The sequence below is a fragment of the Panthera leo genome, chromosome D2 (genome assembly GCF_018350215.1).
Source record: "Panthera leo isolate Ple1 chromosome D2, P.leo_Ple1_pat1.1, whole genome shotgun sequence".
In the NCBI taxonomy this organism is placed as follows: Eukaryota; Metazoa; Chordata; class Mammalia; order Carnivora; family Felidae; genus Panthera; species Panthera leo.
This window is the reverse complement of record NC_056689.1, coordinates 43792559-43809529: the sequence shown is the minus strand read 5'-3', so window position 1 is coordinate 43809529 and position 16971 is coordinate 43792559. Positions and strand designations below refer to the sequence as shown.

The following is a 16971-nucleotide window of genomic DNA, read 5'->3' as shown; positions in this document are numbered from 1 at the left end:
GTATAATATTAGCCGTGTGTGTGTGTGTGTGTGTGTGTGTGTGTGTGTGTGTGTTGGTACCCTTTATCAAGTTGAGGAAGTTATCTTTTATTCTTAGTTTGCTGAGAGTTTTTATCATGAATCATGCTGAATTTTGCAAAATGAGTTTTCTGCATTTTTGATGTAGTTTTTGTTTCTTAGACTGTTAAAATAGTGTAACATATTGCTTTACTTTTAAGGATTGAATTAGTCTTGTATTTCTGAGTTATATATTACATGGTCATAATATTCTTTTTATATGTTGCTGGATTCAATTTGTTTATATTTAATATTTTCTTGAAGATCTTTTTGTGTATGTTTTTTTAAAAAAGTTTTTATTACAATTCCAGTTAGTTAACATACAGTTTTATATTAGTTTCAGGTGTACGATATAGTGATTCAACAGTTCCATACATCTCCCAGTGCTCATCATGCCAAGTACACTCCTTAATCCCCATCACATATTTAACCTATCCCCTCACCTGCTCCCTGGTAACCATCAGTTTGTTCCTTATAATTAAGAAGGTTGCCCCTCTCTCTCTTTCTCTCTTTTTCCCTTTGCTTGTTTGTTTTGTTTCTAAATATCACATATGAGTGAAATCATATGGTATTGGTCTTTGTCTATTTTTGTCTATGTTATTGAGGAATATTGATCTGCAGTTTTCCGTTTTGTACTGTCTGATTTTTATAGCAGGGGAATTCTGGCTTTATAAAATAAGTAGAAAGTGTATCCTTTCTGTATTTTGGAAGAGATTGTGTAACGTTGGTTTTATTTCTTCTTTAAACGTTTGGTAGAATTTTCCAATAAGATCATCTATGACTGAAGATTGTGGGGGGGGGGAAGCTTTCAATTATGCATTAAATTTATTTAGTAGTTACAGTAATATTCAGGTTATTTATTTTATCTTGGTTGAATTTTGGTTTTTGTGTTTTTCTGCAAATTACTCTGCATCGTCTAAGTTGCTGAATTTATGGGTGTAGAGTTGTTCATTTTATTCCCTTATTTTCCTTTTAACATCTGTGGAGTCTGTAGTGATGTCTCCTTACATGTCTGACATTGGTAACTTGTGCCCTCCTTTTTTGTTAGTCTTTCAAGAGGTTTATCAATTTTGTTGGTCTTCTGAAAAAATCTGGTTTGTTTCATTTATTTTATGTGTTGTTTTTATGTTTTCAATGTCTTTGATTTCTGATGTTATCTTTATTTCCAGCCTCGTGCTTGCTTTGGGTTTAATATGTTCGTCCTTTTCTAGTCTCTTAAGATGGAAGCTTAGATTATTGTTTTGAGTTCTTTCTTCTTTTTGATATACGTATTTCAGTGCTACAAATTTCTCTCTAAGCACTACTTTATTTGCATTTCACAGATTGTAAAATGTCAAATTTTTATTTTTGTTTAAAATATTTTTGAATTTTTCTTTAGACTTTCTCTTTGATCTGTGGATTATTTATAAGTGTATTCAAATGTTTAGACATTTCCTTTTTTATTTTTCTGTTACTCAACAATTCTAGTTTAATTCCATTATGGCCAGAAAGCCTTTTTATGATTTAACTGTTTTAAATTTTTAAAGATTTCTTTATAATATGAGATGTGGTCTTTCTTGACGAATGTTCCATGTGTATTTGGTAATAAATTGTATTTTGTTGTTGTTTGAAGTGTTCTATAAATGCCAATAAGATCTAGTAGGTTGATGGGACTGTCTAGTTCTTCTATATCTTTTTTGATTATCTGTCTGCTGATGCTATTACTGAGAAATTTGTATTGAGCTGATCCAATGAGTTTTTATTTTTTCTAAATTACTGTATATTTTAGCTTAACTTTTCTACTTTTTTTTTTATATCTTCTATTTCTTTGCTGAGACTTTTTATTTTCCCATTTGTTTTTAGAGTATTCACAATTGTTTGTTAGAACATATTTTAAATAGTCATTTTATTTTTTTTATTTTTTAAATGTTTATTTTAATTTTTGAGAGAGAGTTGGGGAGAGGTAGAGAGAGGGAGACAGATGATCTGAAGTGGGCTCCGTGCTGACAGCAGAAAGCCTGATGTGGGGCTCTAACTCACAAATGTGAGATCATGACCTGAGCCAAAGCTGAATGCTTAACCTACTGAGCCAATCAGGTGCCCCTTAAAGGTCATTTTAAAGTCTTTGCTAGAACATCTCAACATCTTCTCTTAAAAATTTTTTTTAATGTTACTTATTTTTGAGAGAGAGGGAGACAGAGTGCAAGTGGGGGAGGGGCAAAGAGAGAGGGAAACAAAGAATCTGAAGCAGGCTCCAGGCTCTGAACTGTCAGCACAGAGCCAGACGCAGGACTCAAACTCATGAACTTGAGATCATAACCTGAGCCAAAGTCAGATGATTAACCAACTGAGCCACCCAGGCACCCCAATATCTCCTCTTGATATTAATGTCTTTTTTTAAAATATGAATTGAGATTTTACTGGTTCTTATTCTGAGAATTTTTGGATTTTATCTTGGGCATTTTGAATATTATGCTATGAAACTCTTGATCTCTTTGGATACTAATATTTTTGTTTTAGCAGGTTAGGTTAAGGCCACAAGTTCTAGCGTGTTGCCTATGGACTGTTTCTAAAATCAGTTCAGTTTCAAAGCACTTGCAGTGCTCTTTTGATATGTCCCATTTGTGTATCACCCAGTGACCAGTCTAGAATCTGGATGGTAACTTGTCTTTAAATTTTGTTTTCACAGGTTTTTTTTTTACATCCTGTTTAGTATCTTATCCTTTTATGAGAAGCTCAGGGGTGTGTCCCAGAAGTTTATAAACAACTTGATGGAACTGCTTTCCCAAGCTCCTCCCTCTGTGTGATATCCCCAGTACTTTCCTGTTCTTATGGATCTCCTGTGATGGTCCTTCAGTCAGATAGCTGTGGCTTTTGTGATCTTGCCCTGCTGTACACTTTTGTGGCTGTACCTATCTCCAAGGCTGAGGAGCAAGGGGAACAGAAAATGAAAACTTGTTAAACTTCAATCCAGTTTAGTGGAACTTAAAATTCTTGTCCTCTTCCCTTACCTGACTGCCACTATTTATTTTTCAGATTCCTCTAATACTGATCCATGCATTCTGTCTAGGTTTTATGGCTACATCCAGGGAAAGAATCATGGTTGGGTGTGATTACTCCAACATGCCATATCAATGCTTCTTAACCAGATGTGCATTTCTCAATCAGCTGTGGGATGTTTTTTCCCTTGAGTAGTTTGAATGGAGCCCTCTAAGTGAGATTTATAACCTTTCCTTGCCTCTGAGGTGGAGACCCTTGAATAGTGTAGCCATAGTGGTGAAGTCCCTGGAACTAAGACAGAGCCAACAGATGGAATGCAGAGGATGTAGCTGCTCACTAGTTGGGGACTGCTCCACTAGCCAGATGCTCTTAGAACATTTGGTCTACCCAGAAACAAAATATAGGATAGCTGATAGAGGGCACATCAAAGAGTTGGCTCATGATACCAGAGAACTACTTTGTTTCTAGATGATGCCTCTACATTGAGTTGTGTATGTGAAGCCTCAATATTCTGTGGGTGCAAGATTCTACTTTTGGAAAACAACTTTATAAGATAAAACCCCGAGTCTAACATGAAAATAAACAAAAAGAATATAAAACACAAAAATGTGCTTTTGAAACATTTATAGTAAGTTTATGAAACCAAACAGGGGATATCAAAGTTGGTTTTACATTTGCATCTGTTTCAGCCAAGTGTGGGCTGGCAGAAATGTTAAAAAGTATAAGCCCAATGGCATCTGGACTGAAGATACTGTGTTCTTATTAACACTCCCAACGTTAGTTGCTTTTCATTGCTTTAAGAACCTTATATTGCATTTAGAAGTAGGGAATTCTTGTCTGTAGAAGATTCTTTCATTAAAACCAGAGGCCACCACTCCTAATCTTGCCTGGGCACCTGGAGATAAGGTTTCAGCATTATTCCCAGACCATTGGGGTGAACCTAGCATTCAGTCCATTTGCAGATGCATACTTGTGCTGAGCATCTAATACCTCACCAATTGATGAAGTGCAGGCATGATGCTCTGGGCATGAGATACCTCTATTTCTTCATCCCAGGGTCTACCAGTATCTCACTGTTGGTCAGTTTTAGGGTTACACAGAAGTGAACAGCTGGGGATCTTGTGGTCCTCAGCTTCTGATTCCAGGTACACGACTTAAGGGCAGGGATGTTGGGTGTAGAAATTGCAGTTATTGGCAGTTATCAGCTGGATTTCAGGCAACCTCAATCCTGCAACTTTCTTCCCAGGGAACCGCCCTGTTTTGCCACTGCCCACTCACAGGCACCGTCACTATGCGATCCTCTCAGCTTCCCCTGAGGGGCCAGGCTGCCTGACTGAGGGTCACTGAACAACATCTGTAAGCCCAGATGGAGGGTCTGTCTCTTGACTGGAAGAGCTATTTGGGGGCATTGGGTCGAGCCTCTTTCTGGATCTGGTTTGATCATTTTTCTTTCCTGTTGTTTGTTGTGTTTGAAAAATTGAAACAGCTTGTAGCCCCTGGCCCAGGACATGTGTCTGATTAGCTGACTCATCATGGAGGATGGCTCAGCAGGCCAGAGTCCAATGAGGTTAAAAGATGTGGCGTCCATCTCCATGGCAGGGGCACCTGCTCTATATTTAAACTGGTCTCTTGATGGGGCATTTCTCTGCATGAGTGGGGCTTAGAGCATGACTTCTGTGGGTAAAAGACATCATGTCCAATAAAGGATATGGGTGTCTGCCTTTGACTTTGGACAGATCTCATTACTCTCTAAGTCATAATTATGCCATCTATAAAATGGGTATATAATGCAATTTAGTTTATTAGTTTCATCATGAGAATTAAATAAGACAGTGTGAGTAAAAGCAATTAGCCATGGCAGGCCTATGACAGGAAGTTCTAAATAAATCTAAATAATACCCTTTTCATCATTTCCTCCTCCTCCTCCTCCTCCTCCTCCTCCTCCTCCTCCTCCTCCTCCTCCTCCTCCTTCTTCTTCTTCTGTTACTTGCTAGTCGGGGCCCCTGGATGAGGTACCTACTTTCTCTGAACCTTGTTCTCATGTGTGAAGTGGAACAGTAATAATTTCTCTGCGTACTTATCAGAGGATTAAACAGACATAAATATAAATGTCCTGGGACCAGTAGTTTTTCAATATTAATTCCCTCCCTAGCCTTCTTTGATTAACATACATATTTGTCCTTTGAAAACATTGGCTACAATACAAAGAAAGGTGGCCCTTGTACAGAGAATCACCCAATTGAGGTAGTGTCCTGGGATTAATCACACCGTCAACCAGAGCACTAGAGATGTCGGCTCTAAAACTGTCCCGTCTCTGCTATGCATATTTTTTTTTTAACAATTATTCATTTTTGAGAGTGAGAGAGACAGAGCATGAGCGGGAGAGGAACAGAGAGAGAGGGAGACCCAGAATCAGAAGCAAGCTCCAGGCTCTGGGCTGTCAGCACAGAGCCCGACACAGGGCTCGAACTTAAGGACAGTGAGATCATGACCTGAGCTGAAGTCGGACACTTTACCAACTGCTCTGCATCTTTTAATTTCCATCCTACTGTTCTGACTTCAGTCACAGCTGTCCCTGAGCCTACACAAACCTCCACCTGCTATCTGCTTCCCCACCCATCCTCTCTCCCTCGGCAGCTGCCACCCTGGAGCCGACAGACACCCTGACCTCCACCTCTTCTCTTCCCCTACTTACCTTAACCGACACCTGGTTATCCTCTATGGACAGCCTGTCAAGTTGAGGGTGTTATTCCCTCTCGGGCTTGCTCTCTCCCCATCCCAGATCTGCCTCATTCCTGATGACTTTCACATTTCGACCTTTCATTTCCATAACCTCTTCATCTCCAGTTGCACCTCCTCACTTACCTGAGCCTTTCAGCCTCGTGGAGTTCATATTCTAGACAAGCCCACTGGCGACAGCTACCCCGTATCCAAAATCACAAGCACAACCTACCGTTCTCCAACTACCCTCAGTTCTTCTGCTGGAACAGTGAGATCTTTAACCCCACATTCTTCACAAAACCCTTGTCTCCTGAGTTAAACATCATGATTTTGTTTCATTAATAATCCTTCCCTTGCCTGCCCAATTTCCCTGTTCACTTTTCTTTGTGATATTTATCAGGCAAAACTCCTGATGAACCTGGAGGCCAACTTGCACAGGTGCATGGTGTTCCATGAAGAGGAGAGCTTGGTGTCAGGTTTGACTCTTCAGCACTCACCTCTATAGCATTCACATGTCCTCCCGAAACCCCTGTGTTGTACTCTGTCTTCTGCTCTCAATCCCCAATCCACTGCCCTTCCCATTTCCCAGCCATGTCTCATCTCCAGGCTCCCAAGTTATAACCCCACCTGCATCTGCATCCTGTGGCTCATGACCCCATCCTGTTGTCCTGGAGGAAGTAGGTCTCCCTCCCCTTGCAAAGGCCACTTCCTGCCCTGGGCTCTGGATCCAAGCTTTTACCCTCCCTGGGATTTTGCCTTTCCCCCTTTTATACCTCTCTCCTGCATTCCACCTCTCCCACTTTCCTGCTTCGCTGCCTAGAAACTTGTCTTAGAATCTTCCATCAGAAAAGCAAAACTGCAAACCCCTTACCCGTTTTTCCATTCCCCTCCAGCTACTGCCCTGTTTCTTACCTCTCCATGTCCTCTCCTTCTGTCCACGTTTCAACCCACCACAGTGTGGCTACTGATGTCACCCTCCCTTCGCTGAAACTACCTTTGTCAAAGCCAGCCATCTTTATATTTCCGCCCCAAGCTCCTTTCCCTCTTCGGTGCCCTTGCTGTGACATTTGACAAGGTTGAGCATGACCTCCATGATAGTCTCTTCTCTGGTTTTCACCATGTTGTCATTAGCTGCCAACTTTCTGCTTCAGAGGCTCCCCCCAATGTCCTGCCCAAACTTGAACTTTTGACAGTCCCCAAGGGGCAGATCTGTGCTACTTCTCCTTCCTCTGTTCTCCTTTCTTGGTGACTTCATCTATCCCAGGGGCTTGTCATCTCTACACATCAAACTACTCCAAATGCTGGTCTCTAGCCCAGACATTTCCTCTGAGCCTTGACATCTGCAGGCATGTTTCCCACATACCTTGGCCTTAAGAGACCCCAGAGGGATTTCTCCAGCCTCCTCCTTTCCCAACATCCCACCTCACAAAATGTCTCCAACAACCATCTAGATACTTGAGCCTGAAACAGAAATCTCCCTGATCCTTCTTTTCCTCACTTTCCACATTCCATGCAGTAGACCCCCCAACATAATAAGGAACTAGATCCAACCAGATGGAAGCCAGGGACACCTCACCTCATATACAGGTGATCGGACACCTCAGACAACACTGGCCATGTTTCTATCCTTGCCCCCTGTTCCTGCAGGCCCTAGGAAGGGAGGCCTGAGGAGTAGGGAAGGATATGAAAGGAATCTCTTAGAAATCATGCTTCCTCCCCAGGACAAAGATTAGCCATGGCATGAGAGACAGTGGAGGAAGGCATGAAAAGGGGTGAAATAAGCTTGGACCTCTTGATAATTAAAAGTGACTTAAACTTTTGGGTGTCATTCTGGAACCAAGGTGAATGACTAAAGGAAAAGAAACTTTTAATATTTTTATCCTCTTGGGTTTTGGTTGTTCAATAAGTCACTGACAATAAATGTGACCTCATCACCTACTGTGTAAGATTTTTCAAAGGTTTTCTATTAAACTTAAAATAAAACTCAAACTCCTCACAAGGGCCTCTGTACAGTCTGTGTTAGGTGCAGGGGATTCATTGGTGAACAAACTCAGCTTTTTACCTTCCTTCATGGAGTTTTCAGTGGGTAGGAGATGTAGACATCAGGCAAATAATTGCTGTGTCCCCAAAACAGTATAAATCACGATGTCTGTGAAGGAAAAGTGAAGTGTGTTAAGATGGGTTGTGAGGGGTCTGTTCTGGATGCACATCTGAGAAGGTTCCTGAAGAAGTGTCACTTACAGTTGGATCTGAAGGGCTAGCTTGACGCTGGCAGTGATGGGGGAAGAGCATCCTGGATTCAGGTAGAAGGAATGGAGGCCTAGAGAGATAAAGAACTGGGTAAGGTGAGGCTAGGAGCCTGAGGTGAGGCTAAGAGGAGGCAGGGAGGAAGCAGGGAGATGAGGGAGAGGGAGGTGAGGCTGTGAAGAGGGAAGTAAGGCTGGGAGGAAGTTGGTGAGACTGGGAGGAGACAGGGAGGCTGAGGAGGTGAGGAGGGAGGGGAGGCTGAGAAGAGAGAGGTAAGGCTGACAAGAGGGAGGTGAGGCTGGGAGGAGGGATGTGAGACTAAGAGGAGGTAAGGAGGCTGGGAGGAAGCAGGGAGGCTGAGAGGAGAGAGGGGGGACCGGAGGAGGGAGATGAGGCCTTGTGTGAGTGAGGAAGAGGAAGAGAGAGGGTCTGATTTTCAATGAGTGAGCTTTTAGAAGGTGGGTGTGCAACCCCATCCAGGGTAGGTTTATAGAGACCACTCGGGCTGCTGGGCTGGAAGGCTGGCGAGCTGGGAGCAACAAGGACTGGGCATCGAGTGACTACTCTGGTGTGTGTTGTGGTGCACCCCCTCCTCCAGTGACTGGCCCTAGATGGATGGGGTTTTTAGGGTGTGGCAGGGAGGGAAGTTCTGAGCCATCCTGGAGCTCAGGCTGGTGGTCTTCCCTTAGAATCAGCACTCATAGCTGGGAGATGCAGACATGCCAGAATGGGGCTGCTCTGGGGCAGGGTGTGGAACAGGGGAATGGGAAGAATCCTAGCTCCATGAAATGAACAAATGGGCATTGTTATTTTTCCCCCCATTCACATGAGAGAAGGAAGCTTTATCTGCATTGCCCTTTGCTGTATCTTCAGTACCTAGAACAGTTCTCTGGATTTAGTTCTCAGCAAATGCTTGAGCACATGAATGAATATCGTACATGTGTTACACTCATGTGCAAAGGCAGGCTGAGCTGACCAAGGAGCTGGGGAAAGTTTCAGGAGACCCCAGCATCCTTGCCCACTTCCTCACTCAGTGTGCAGGGTCCTGATATGCTTTCACCCCATCAGACAGTTCCCTTCCACCAGTGTGGGTGGCGGGTGGGGCAGGTTGTAGGCAGGCTTTGGCGGAGATGCTAACCTTCTCTATGCTGCTGCCTCCCCCAAGCTCTCCCCAGTTGTGCCCCCTCTCCCCACCCCCCATCAGTGCTGCCTCTGTGACTAATGCTATTTCCCCAAACAGAATGCGCACACAAGTGCTTTAGACAACAACCTGCATTATTATTTTTTCTCTTGGACTGACTGCTTCGGTGCCCACCAAGGGTTCTCCCAGGGCATCTCATTTGGAAATATTCTGGGCTAGCCATCTGCAGGCAATTGCCTTTAAGACAAAGGCAGTCTGAGACAACTTCATTACCTTTTCAGGGTTTTCTCCATTAAGTTTGGGATGCTTCAACTATGAGGTGCTGCAAGTAGGAGGTATTCTTTGTCTGGAGTATGAGGGCTCCTGGGTTTGCTGTTGACGGAGGACGCTTCCCTCCCCCTTTCCCGGGCCTCAGTTTCACTACCTTAATGTGATGTATCTGATGGCTTCTGTGGGGCTGTCTGGCTCTGATACTTCTTCCCAGGGTCTGGCACATGCTGGGCTCTGACCAGCACCCAGGTTTTTGAGAGCTTTTCACAGGGGTCCTGCCTGCTGCCTTTCAGCTCCAGGTTCTGGACCAGGCCCATCTCACCTGCCTGTACTGTTGAGGAGAAGTCTCAGCAGTTGGGGGAGGCTCTCCTCCCCAGGACCCCTCAGCATCTGGGCTTCATTATTAATAGGCATCAACAGTTTGTGCCTTGGTCCCAAGTGTTCAGATGGTGGATGGATTAGACCTCACCAGGTTTGGGCATAGGCTGGGTATGCTGAGTCTATAAGAAGGAGGGAGAACTTGTATTTTTTCCTTGTTCGACATTGTCTGGTCCCAGGTCTTTTCTGAGGCCACCAGGCTGTGCAGTCAGGGGTAAAGGGAATCTGTTAAGAGCCTATGAAAAAGTCGCTAGCAATAAGCATAAAGATTAGCAGGGTAGGGAGGAGGCCAGGGGTGTATGCTAGGGCATCCCGGTGTGGCCAGGAAGAGTGGTGACTGAAACCACTTGGTGGTGGAGAGGAAGGCTGGGTTCAGGCAACTTTCCTGAAATCCAGTGGCCATGAAGATTGGCAGGGGGTGGAGGGGAGAGGCTGAAGCCCAGGTATCTAGAGGAGACAGGGGAATGTAGGAGAAGGGACAGTTTGGTTATGTTGAGGTTGAGGAGTCCAGGCGCCACAGGAGAAAACAATATTGTGCCATGAAGAACAAAGAGAAGGAGCCCTTTTCTCTGTGCAGTCCCCCAAGGCCATGGCCTAGTGACAAGCCTTGATTCTCTCGCGCTTGATAGAGTTGTGGCAAGGGAAGGTCTCTGATCAATGGAGCATGGCCTTGAGGAGGAGCCAGGCTCCACCTGGGAGACTCCCTGGATCTCCCTTGGCCCATCCATGGAGCCCAGAGGCTCATTCAGTCTGACAGCCCTGGATGTGACACACTGGCTGAAGAGAGGTTGGCAGCTAGGACTCCCAAATGGTCTCAGAAGGAGGTTCATTCTGTGCAAGTCTCCACAACCCCTTTCTGAACATCAGTTCTCTCCCCTTTAAAATGGGATAATCCTTTATGTCCTGCCCATCTTAGAGGGGTGAAAATTAGAGTCTGTGAAAATTAACTAGGCTCATTTCTGAGGCGATATGCCACTATGAACTTAGGAGTTACTGCAGCGCATGGGGCACACAGCGCAGTCTCACCTGGTGAATTAGCACATGTGCCCTGCTCTGTCTTCTCTTCCCTGTCTTGTGCACATGGCTTCCCCAGATTTCCTGGTTGAGCTAGGTCCTAGCCTGCACCCAGGGCTGACCAGCATGTGGGGAGAGACTCCATCATCTCACTTATCGACTTAGCAGAGGCAACCCAGTCATACTCACTTAGGCAAGGTGGTGGGTACAGGAGTAGGGTTGCCCACCTGCTACCCTGGAGCCCTGTATCCAGTTCATGGTCAACGTCCACTCCCACTCAGGCAGTTCCTCCTTCTCTGGGGACCACCAGCCTCTGGAGATCTATGTTGTTCCTGGCCTTCAAGTTGGCTAATTGGTTCAACCACAGAGGGCCTTGAGAGAAAAATACCACGTGTGTTTCTAAAGGGTTTTTAGGGAGCCATAAAAGTGCCAGGATTTCTTTTTTGTGATGGTTTTTAGGTCCTGATGTAAGAGATTCTTGAGTTTTCCTATGTTTGCCCATGAGTTGCTCTCACTAAAAAACTTCCAGCCTCCTCGGAGGGAGTATTTTCCAGCTGCAACAGCCATGATGGGAAGGGATTCTGCTGGAAAGTTAGAGACACTAGTGGAGGCAGAAACACAGTCCTGATAGGAGCCAGGCACTATGCAAAGCTGGTTGCATATGTTATCTTGTTGTGTTCCTATTAGAAACTGAGGTCATAATGGGATTGTCCGAGGCAGAGAGCGGCTCTGAGAAACCACTGACTTGTCTGGAATCACACAGCTGCTAAGGTTAGGCTCCCCTCCTCCTTGTCAGCAATACTGTCTGTGACACCCTCAGCTCTCACTGACTGACTATGCCCACAGGAGTCCTCAAGGGTAGCTGCACTTCACCATTGAACTCTATAGGCAGTTTCCATAGAGCACCTGAACTGACCCTCTTAAATATAACCCAGATCATTTTTGCTCAAAATGTTTCCAGTGATGTCCACTCATACTCAGAAAAAGATCCAGAGTCCTTTTCATCACCTCCAATGCCCTCACAAAATGGCCACTACTCCCCCTGGCCTTGTCTCTGTCTGACTTCTATCCCTCCATGCTCCTCTGGTGCCTCCTTTTCGGTCCTCATATATGCTAAGCAAGCTCCCACCTCAGGACCTTTGCACTGGATGTCCCCTCTAATTGGATCACTCTTTTCCCAGATGGCCTCAGGTTGATTTCATTACCTTGTTGGAACCTCTGTGCAATACTGCTTCGTAGAGAGGCTTTCCCTGACCGCCCTTCTTGTCCCTGTTCTCCTCTGGCCCTCGCCCTGCTTTATTCCATAGTGTTTGTCATGACCCAATATTATATCACATGTTAGTTGGAAGGTCACTTGATTGTCTCTCTCCTACCAGGCTGCAATAAAAGGAACTGTATCTTTCTTGCTCCTGTTGTGTACCCTCTATGTTGGTGATAGTGCTGACACACAGTTGGCACTCAAGGCATTTGGTGAAGGAATGACTCATTGAACGGACACCAGGATCAAGAAGTGATGGATGGGGGATGGAATACAGTGACAGTAAAGGAAAGAGAAGATCCAAATATGGACATCTGGGCATTAGGACTCAGGCCTATGGGACCCCAGGGCAAGAAGGCAGAACTTGGAGGAACTTTGGCACCATTTGAAGGAGACCGGCATAAAGTCCTTTGCCAAGGTTCCTAGTGGCTGCTGAGCACTGATCTAAAGCTGGACAGCCAATGAAGCCCTTGTGAAGTCAGCGGCCTTGGTAGCCAGATACTTCCAGATTCCCTTTCACAAAGGCTGGTACTCCATGAGGGTTTTTCCCCCAGAGTGACTGTGGCTCATATCCCTTGCCTGCACATTTCAAGGCATAAAATGGAGCAAAAGCAAGCAGGCCTTACCTTGCAGCTGCATGTCTGACCAAAGGTGTTGCTTGCAGAAGTGTGGGTTATTCCTGTCCAGGTGTGGAGAGGTATGTATCTTGTGATTGGCTACTGGTGGTCATTTCTTCCAGGGATTGAACTGGAACATGCAGCCTGTGGGTTAATTCTTGATTCTCTGCAGCCATTGGCTGCTGTTGAATGGTGGTTTGCTGAGATTTATCCCTGTCATTACCCCTGAGATTTACAGCTGTCATTTCCTGTGTGCCCACGGTGGCTGGCATGTGCTCCCTAAAAACCTTGTATGAGGACACTATTCACCCTATAGTGATCCCATATAGTCACCCTAAAGGCCTCATCTTATGTTTTTATTTTATTTTTGAGAAAGAGACAGAGTGTGAGCAAGGGAGGGGCAGAGAGGGGAGACAGAATCTGAAGCAGGCTCCAGGCTCTGAGCTGTCAGTGCTGAGCCCGATGCGGGGCTTGAACTCACAGAGTGCGAGGTCATAATCTGAGCCAAAGTCAGACACCCAACCAACTGAGCCACCGAGGTGCCCGCCCTAATGACCTCATCTTAACTTCATTATCTACACAGACGCTATTTCCAAATAAGGTCACATGCTTAGGTACTGGGGTTAGGACTCCAACAGATCTTTTTTGAGGGGACACAACTCAACCATAACCAAGGGCTAGGTGTTCATGGTGTCCTGAGTTCTCACTGAAATATTCTGTCACATTTTACAGAGAAGGAAAGCGGGATTCAGGGAAGCCATGTAACTTTCCCAAGTTCCTGTTCCATAAGTAGCAGAAGTAATACCTGATGCCTCATTTTGGGATTCCAGATCCAGGGCTCAATTCATGATGATGTCTTTAGGAGGCAGGTCCCCTTTTCCATCCCACTTGGGACACATCCAGCACTGTTGGCTGTATTATTCTCTTATCAGCCTTTTGCCTCATGACCTCTGGATGGGAACACATGGGTGTTTTTCCATGGAGAAGGAGCAGAGGTTTGTCTGCTGCCCAAGAAACACCCAGAGATGAGCTACAGAAGGAGGAATCAGAGCTGTCCTGGATAACTCCCAGCTTTGTGAGAGCCAGTAGAGCCTTGTGGTTGAGAACTCAGGGTCTGGAGTCAGACGTGTTAGCTGTGTGACCTTGCACAGTCACCTGGTTCAGAAATTCAGTTTCTTCATCTATTACATGGAATTAAAGTTTGTTTTGATATCTAAGGCTCCTAGTGTGATGCCTTAGGCATAATAAGTACTTAAACATTCACAGAAGAAGAGAAAGTAATCCAGGATAATACACTTAAATGCATCACTGCCATACTTTGTTTTCACTTGATAAATACTGAACACTGTCATTCTGGGCTTGGTTGTAGGTGCTGGGGATCCAGTGGGGAGCAAAACACCTTGATACTGTCAGGCTGGGGGCTGTGGTGTGGTACCAGACCCTTGGGGAGAAGACCTCTGAGCTGGGATCTGATGGGTGAGGAACCTAATTGTGACCCGATCTAGGTGAGTCCCAGGTGGGAGGGGAAGGAAGGGGAGAGCATTTCAGGACCTAGTACAACGTTTGAAACATAACAAAGATGGAGTGGCTTTGGTCTCTCCTGAGACTAATAGGCAGCCATTGAAGGCTTTGAAGCCATGACTGCTATTATGATATTTGTGTTTGATTGAAAAGTTCATTCTGGCTGCTATGTAGAGCTTGGATAGAGGTGACAGTTGTGGACTATTGAAGACCAGGTAGGAGGCTATTGAGGTTGTTTTGCCAATAGACAAAAGTGGCTTGGTTTAGGCCAGTGGATAGACCTGGAACCTGGCAGGAAGCCTGGCTTCCTGGCCGCTTCCTGATCCCTGTGGACTATCATCTGTCGCTGAGGATATCCATGCTGTAGCCCTTGGTTATGGTTGAGTTGTGTCCCCTCAAAAAAGATCTGTTGGAGTCCTAACCCCAGTACCTAAGCATGTGACCTTATTTGGAAATAGCGTCTGTGTAGATAATCAAGTTAAGATGAGGTCATTAGGGCGGGCACCTCGGTGGCTCAGTTGGTTGGGTGTCTGACTTTGGCTCAGATTATGACCTCGCACTCTGTGAGTTCAAGCCCCGCATCGGGCTCAGCACTGACAGCTCAGAGCCTGGAGCCTGCTTCAGATTCTGTCTCCCCTCTCTGCCCCTCCCTTGCTCACACTCTGTCTCTTTCTCAAAAATAAAATAAAAACATAAGATGAGGCCTTTAGGGTGACTATATGGGAACACTATAGGGTGAATAGTGTCCTTATACAAGGAGAAATTTGTACACAGAGACACAGAGACACACAGAGGGAAGACGATGTGAAGACACCATTCACAGCTAAGGAGAGAGGACTGGAACAGATCTTATCCTCTAAGCCTACAGAAACCTTGATCTTGAACTTCTAGAATTGGGAGAGATGAATTTCTGCTGTCTAAGCCACTCAGGTCTGTGGTACTTTGTTACAGTAATCCTAACAAATGAATACCTGTTTTTCTCTTTATAGAGAAACCTGGAGACCTACAAAACATCAGCACCTGGGTCCCACTCTCGGAGATGCAGATGTGGTTGTGGGTGGGGTCTCTCTGGGTGGGGCTGATGAGTATCAGGGGCATGGGGAGGGTGGGTTGCAGAGCACAGGTCTCATGCAACCCTTCTTCTGTGCTTTTGCACCCTTAGTCCTCAGATCTATCCATGGAGCCAGTCTACTAGAAAGCTCTGAACTTGGTATTCATTATGCCCCTAGGGCCTTCAGAGTCCCCTATACAGTGGTAGCTTTTGTCATGGGTCCCACAAGAAAACAAGGTATGGAATTTTCCATAGTCTCTGTGTCTGGCACTGTTATTTATTTAGGTGTAGTGGGAGGAGGTTGGACATGGGAGTCAGAGAATGCAGCTCTGCCACTCACTGACTTGAACTTGGCCAAGATGCTTACTCTTTCTGAGTCTCTCTCCTTTTTTAAAACCCGTGGAGTGGAGCCATGTCCTTGCAGGGTCCCTATAAGGATGCAGGGAGGATGTGCATAAACAAGGCTTCCTACACAGTTGGGCAGGCTGTGTTCTGCACAGGATGGCCAGGGGCTGAGTCAGAGCTGGACTTGGCTGGCACACTGGTCACCACCCCTTCCACACTGGTCATGTTCTCATAAACTCCTACAGGCTGGGATGTCCCTGTATGTCATGGGTGTCATGGCATTCCCAGTATGTAGTTGGTATTCAATGAGTATTTGCTTTTTCCCTTGAAGAAACTCTTCGTTACACAACTTGGAGGTGTGTCTTTCAGAACTTAGTGAATATCTGCTTCCTCCTCCCTGGCATCATGATCCAAGCAACTGAATGTATTTCCCTTTTTTGTTCTTACTATCAGGAAGATCAAGGCCATTAATTCTTATGTTGGTACAATTGTAGTTCCCTTTTCTCTTGTTCTAATTGATTATGCTTTATTTATGTTGTATCAGTTGATTAGATAAATTCTTTGTGTAAGCTACTCCGGTTCCTTTGAGAAAATGTTTACAAGCAAATGCAATATGTTTTCAGACTTTGGCCAGCATATCATGTGGCTGTTCTGCGTCCTTTAGTCTGGCAGCCAGTCAGAGATGAGTGGAGTAGCCCTGGCAGCTACATGGAGTTGAGCCCAAACCCCAAAGATGTGGCTTTCGGGATATTTCTTTGATCACAGGGTGAGTGGGGGGAGGGGGGGATGCTGGATGGTCTGGAAAAATGTCCATCTCTCCACCATTTATTGATGGCTTTATTTCATATAGCAAGCAAGAATTATAAGGATAACCCCAGGTTTTTGGGGGAGCTCCAGAAGGTTAGCAAAATGCTTTTAGAGAGTTGGATAAGTTCCAGGGCCGCTTTGGCCTTCTGGTCCAACTTGAACTGGTTCTCATGAGGGCCCTGCCATGGCCATCGGTTATCATATCTGCCATCATGCCCATCCTCCAGTGCATTGGATACTGAGGTCAGCCTTGCCAGTCTGTTTAAATAGTAGTTAGTGTTTCACCTTCAGTGGAGGGACTTTAGCAGGTAGTGGGTTTTTGCGATGTACAGATTGGCCTGGTGTTTCCACATGGGATTTGAGGGTTTGTAATCTAATCCAGGGAAGCAAAGGAGATAATCTCACAGCATTGTGTCCTGAGGGGTCAGCCTTGAGGGTGCATGTGCAAAAGTGAGAGCTTCTAGGCTTAGCAGGTTTGCATGGGGATCTTGCTTCGGCCTGCTCCCTTTATGTTGCTAGAAATGTTCCACAACTATTTGCATTTTCCAGATCTTTCTCTCTTCTG

At 45.3% G+C, this 16971-nt stretch overlaps 1 protein-coding gene and 1 long non-coding RNA gene across 3 annotated transcripts in view; one reads left to right on the top strand and one right to left on the bottom strand.

Annotated features, from left to right (window-relative positions):
- The window catches only part of GRID1 (glutamate ionotropic receptor delta type subunit 1), a 536266-nt gene that overhangs the window by 202226 nt on the left and 317069 nt on the right, over window positions 1-16971 (top strand). The gene's annotated exons all lie outside the window — the stretch shown is intronic.
- LOC122201929 lies at window positions 2785-13064 on the bottom strand. 2 transcript variants are annotated; one of them, XR_006194378.1, is made up of 4 exons: window positions 12692-13064; window positions 7999-8077; window positions 7820-7906; window positions 2785-2960 (listed from the first exon to the last, which is right to left on the bottom strand). It is a non-coding gene; the product is annotated as an uncharacterized LOC122201929 (long non-coding RNA). The 2 variants fall into 2 exon arrangements; XR_006194379.1 differs by lacking the exon at window positions 12692-13064 and adding an exon at window positions 9738-9908.